General features: G+C 33.4%; 1 long non-coding RNA gene across 1 annotated transcript; it reads left to right on the top strand.

The window, feature by feature from the left end:
• The first annotated feature begins 456 nt into the window (after nt 1–456).
• Nucleotides 457–2,378, top strand: LOC139528332 (uncharacterized). The gene is made up of 2 exons (XR_011665572.1): nt 457–593; nt 2,221–2,378. It is a non-coding gene; the product is annotated as an uncharacterized lncRNA (long non-coding RNA).
• The last annotated feature ends 3,633 nt before the right edge of the window (nt 2,379–6,011 follow it).

The following is a 6,011-nucleotide window of genomic DNA, read 5'->3' on the forward strand; positions in this document are numbered from 1 at the left end:
AGAGTACTTGCAGTTACTGACAGCTAGTTCAAAGCCAATAATAAAAAAAATCATGCATCTAGGTAAAAAACAAAAGGAGAGTTATTTTTAGATCTTAAGTACTTTGTGGATATTACTTGTACAACATGAATTTGCATAATAAGGAATAATCTGGAAAAAATTGTCATTGTGCGTAGCAGTATAACGTGTGAAAACATTACATATACGTTATTCTAGGATTATTTGACGTGAAACCAGGCAGATACACAATATAGGCCTTCAAAACATATGCATGTAAAAATCGACAAAAGTAGTTTAAAATTTAAAATATTCAAATTGTATGAAATAAAATTTTTATAATTAGTCTTAATTCATTCTTTCAGATACATATGGAGAATTTGTATCTATTGGGTATACGCCTCAGCCTAATTGTACATGTCCTTTATTGACACTCGTCCTGCCTGATGAAATCAAGAGTACTTCGCCAAGTTCATCTCCGATGTTGCAGAAAACACCAAGTGTGACTGTACCTACCTCGACTTATCAGTCTACAGGTCAAAATGTGGAAACCGATTTAGCAAACTACTCTAAAAGTTCGGCTTTGAAAATGAGAGGTAAGGGTAAAGTATTATTTCTGTTTTGAAAAATAAAATGTAGGGTTAAGTCGAAACACTTTTAGGAATAAAGAGAGCAGAAGTTGCTTAGAGCAGTTTTAAAGGGTTGAAAAATCTGTAGTTTTATAGTGGCGTGTAACAATATGTCAGCTTGTCATAAACATAAAATAAAAACAATTACAGACTTCCGACCGAGGCACATTAGACATGCTTTTCCTTAGGGAGATAGACCTTGACTAATATAGGAAATAACTTTTGGAATCATTACTGTGTTTTTAAGCATTTTCATGAATACTTTTTAAGAAGTTGTGTGAAAACTAGTTCATATCATCGTGGTTATTAAGAAGCTTAGAATGTATTTGTAAAAATAATCGAAAAAAACGTTCCATTGATATTTCATAGTTTTGGTCATATACCTAAGACTTCTTTATTGAAATGAAATGAAAAAATTGATAAATGTTTGGAGTCCCGTGCGTTTTTTCTGGGTTTACTTTCTTCAGGAACGCTCATACCAAAAACAAAGTTGAAAGCCATCGATGTATAAGTACCTAAACACGTAAGATATATGTGAGAAAAAGAGATCGACATGAACGGATATTCTAAAAACGAAAATAATTAAGTATCAGTCCTATCATTGGTTGCTTGATTGATTGGAGTTAGCATCACTTTCAACACTTGTTTGCTATTTCTCATGTGGAGGAAGCAGAGAGAACCACCGACCTTCGGTAGGAAAACTGACAATCCAAGTCAATTAAGATTGAAATCAAGCACACCTGCCACGTGCGACATTTGAGCTGACAACCCCAGTGTTGACCAGCCTCTGGTATAGTGGTTCGACTATTTAGACCACTTTGGTCTTATCAAACAAACGTTCACTACATTTGAACTTGACCATTTTATTTTCAGTTGATCTTTTTCTGATAAGCGGGAGATAATTTACTTTGGACTATAATCTCTAATCCGTCACATACAGGTACATGTAAAGCATGAAGATTAAAAAAAATCCTGGGACTTTAATCTCTTGCCTGTCACAAAGGTTTTAAACGTCCGAACAGGTACATGTAAGAATGAAGATGTAAACAATTCTTGAATTTTTTCACTCGTCACAGAAAGTCCAATTGTTTAATTGTTATCATTCATTACATGATTGGACTAAAACACGTTTTCAGCCCTAGACAACTGAGAATAGTGGACAGGTTATGCACACTACAATAAACGCATAGTTCCAAACACTTAAACACGTTACTGTTATGAAAAAAATCATTCATGATAATTATCATAGCTAGCACTGGTCAAATTATTTTCATTTATACACAACTGTAAGTTGTGTATATAGTACGGAATGGCATACACGTACTTAGTCTATATTCATAAAACAGTATTTGCCATTTTAAACAATAAAATATGTGTAAACTATATAACAGTATAAATAGTTTATAAGGTACTAATAAGCATACATGTGGTACAAAAAAAGTATACATAATCACCACATAAAAATAGACACATTGAGATGAAGATACGGCTTTATTTAGCATACTGTGTATTTACTTTATCCATTTTGTTTGCACCAGGTACTCAGTTATTATAATATCATTATTCATAATTGAATATTTATATTTTGTTTCAGCTACAATTCTTATTCATATTTGTGTTCTACAAGCCGTCATAGTTGGATAACATATTGATGTGAGCTGTTTCAATGGATATGATGACCGAACGATCATTTACTGGAAATTATCAACAAAACTATGTACAACTAAAACAAATTAAAGACATTTGCAATTCCGTTGTTGTTATATAAATTCATATACTTATAACAAAGTTTTATTTTTCCTTGATTTGCATATTGCTTTTATTTTTTTTATGTTGTGTTATGTTCACTACTGTGTGTAATCTCGTCGGCTTTCGTTTTTGTTTTGACTGTGTCGGTTTGACCTTTGAGTTTGATTGTTCCTTTGGTATCTGTATTCTCTCTTTTAAAATTTTACACCTCTTTGCAAAATTACAGACGCGTACTGTACAGGAAGGAATTTATGTAGAGTTAAAAATGATAGTGACAATATATTTTTTTGCAGAACCAAAGGTATGAGAGTTAATCAGAGCTGCAGACATTTTTAGAGAATCGTGTGGCAGTCATGTATACTCGAATATGGCCGAGTAGAGATCGAAGAGTGGTCGAATGTGGTCGCGTAGAGATCGGGTATTGGTCGAGTTGGTCTCGGATGAGAAAAATATAGAAGTCGCAATGATCATGTTCATCTTGATCACATATCGTACAGGCTGTCGTTGATCGGGAAATCATCGGATATTAGTCGAGTAAAGATCGAAATGATCGAGTACTGATTGGTAAACTATTTGTACTCCGACCAAACTCGATCTCTACATGATCCTTTCCCGATGAATTCGTCCGCTACTCGACGAATTCTCGACCTCTTCTCGAGTGACTGGCTTCTCGATCCTTACTCGAATGTTTTTGACATGTCAAAAACTCTTGGGTAGAAAGTCGGATCGACGACGACTAAGGTCGACCACCCCGAACATTCCGAAGTTGTCGATTGACAAAGACCAGTTTCCCGATCACTTAATTTTTCTTGTTTGAGATTGATCGAGTTGGTCTGATCGGCAGTGTGAACCTAGCTTTACCCATTGCCATTCTCAATTTTATATCATGCCAGTACCAAATTACTGAGGTAGTGGGTGGTGATACCCTCTGGAAATAATTGTCCTCATCAGAGGTATCGACTCATGAAAGTGTTAATATTAAGCATTTCGTAATACACCAAATGCGCATTCCGACATATAACCTCTCTAATGATGAGGAAATAAAATTAATTTGAATATTAATTCATCGATTGGTAATAGTTGTTTTGTAATTTATTTCCATAAACATGTATATGATGACAGATATGTACAATAGCGTATTGTTTGCAAGACTTAATATAAATAACAGAGATATTCGGTGTTGCAAGGTTCAATCCACCATTTCTACATAAGAAAATGCCTGTACCAAGAATATGACAGTTGTTGTTCTTTCAATTGCTGTGTTTGAGCTTTTGATTTTGCTATTATTAGGTTCTTTCCGCTTGAATTTTCTTCGGAGTTCAGTATTTTTTGTGATTGTACCTCTTTGGTAGGCTCTACTTTTATTCTTTTAAAAGCGACATTTTTCATGTTATATTCGGACAGGTTGTATTCTGACGCTCACCTCACCTGGCATGACCGGTAGTTTACCATTTAAGTGCTATCAATGTCAAGCCAGGATGACTTTGCCATATTAACATGCAAAGTTATATCATGCAGATCGATACGCACCGAACTGAAAATAAAAACAAACACCAACAGTCAGTCACAAAGGTAAGACAGATCTAATAATTTTATCTAGATTTACAAATATGCAATAATATACGTTGACTTCAATCGATTTTGTCGATTTTTAATAGTATTACTTTGTATAATAGATGTATTAGTTTAATTTTTGCAGTATATAAACTCGATTATATCCATTTTTAATTATAAGTTTTATATTTGTGTACGTTTATCTTCGTATTATAATTACAAAATCGTTTGTTCTTTTTAATTTGCATGTAAAGATATGCACCGTGATATTATAATTAAAACATTTTAAACATTTACAAACATTTGAATAACTAGTTTTAATAATACGTACGTAATCTTGTATTCCGCAACCATTGAGGAAGATATGTAAGCATTTCTTGTAAGTATTTATTACTAGTAACTTACGCATACATGTATGATCCTGGTATGAACCCCGACCGTCCCTCCCCCTTATTATCATAAATTCTAGATTTTTCAATATATATCACTTATTTGTACTTATATATACCAATAAACCGATTTTTATTTTTTTATTTAAATAAGGCCGTTAGTTTTCTCGTTTGAATTGTTTTACTTTGGCATTTCGGGGCCTTTTATAGCTGACCAAGCGGTACTGGCTTTGTTCATTGCTGAAGGCCGTACAGTTAATTTCTGTGTCATTTTGGTTTTCTTGTGGACAGTTGTCTCATTGGCAATCATACCACATCTTCTTTTTTATATTTACTCTAAATATGCATGTTTACTTGCAAGAAGAAACCCGACTATAGAGCGCTCTAGTCGAGTTTCACTTTGCTAGTAAACATGCATATTTAGAGAAAAAATATGGCGCTGTTTTTTGCACGCTGAATAGTTCTAAAGAATGCTCAATGATGACTCCTATATGACAAACAAGTCAAGTTAGGGGTGGGGTTTATAATCCAATTCTCGTCAAAAAAGCAGTATAAACTAATCAAAATGATAAGCGAGCCATGATGTTTTCATATCGTATCCCTTACTCAGGGGCGGATCCAGCCATTTTAAAAAGGGGGTCCAAACCCAGGACAAAGGGGGGTTCCAACTACATGTCCCCATTCAAATGCATTGATCATCCAAACAAAGGGGGGTTCCAACCCCCGGACCTCCCCCTGGATACGCCACTGCTTCCTACACAAATGGTAGCTCATCTCTCTCATGCTATGTAATAATAAGGAGATGTGGTAAGATTGACAAAGATCAAGACTACTACCCACCAATTTTTCAAATAAAATGGATGTATATGAGCTATTTGTATGTCTATTTTGCATGTTGTTCTCTGTAACTTAGTTTTTTTCTTCATTTCGTTATTTAGAGAATAAAGCATTGTTGTTATTGTTGGAAATACTCTGAATTATGTCAAGTCCAAAGGGACATTATGTTTGGTTTAACAATAATGTTCAATATTTACATGTGTATTTTAAATTCTTATTCACATGTGTTTTATGAATTTGTAAATTCAACGGCATTAATTATATAGACAACATTTTGAACTAAATCAAGATTTTTTTTTATGTTGTGAAAACTTCGTATTTAAAATTTACTAATTGCCTTTCAAACATATCTCTTTAGGGGGAAGTATTCAATTGTAACACTAATCTGTAAAATTGACTACAATACTGAATAATCGTCTTGTAAAAATAATTAAATTTGCTGCGTTTAAATCAAATGTAGTCAATAACTGTTACAGCCTAAATCGAAGTTAAATTTTGTTTGGCAATCTATTCAAGTAATTAAAGTCATTTTATTTGAATTAAATAAATATCTTTTTTACAAAGGTACATCTTTATGCAGGTGTTAATTTATTTCCCATTCTTGACACCTAAAAAATCTTCGGCAGTGCAGAAAAGCATATACATGTATAACTAAAAAAATTAATGAGAGCTGCATGGGGGAGGGACACAGTCATATGTCATTAGTTCTAAGACTCTTATAGTCGAACCATCTCAATTGCTATTTCAAATAAATCAGTTAATATGTTGCTTCAGAAATGATATTGCTGATGAATATGATTCCTACAATGTACATTGTTTATAGCTCGATCACAAAGAGAGGCTTGATAGTAGGACT

The sequence above is a fragment of the Mytilus edulis genome, chromosome 6, assembly GCF_963676685.1.
Source record: "Mytilus edulis chromosome 6, xbMytEdul2.2, whole genome shotgun sequence".
NCBI lineage: Eukaryota > Metazoa > Mollusca > Bivalvia > Mytilida > Mytilidae > Mytilus > Mytilus edulis.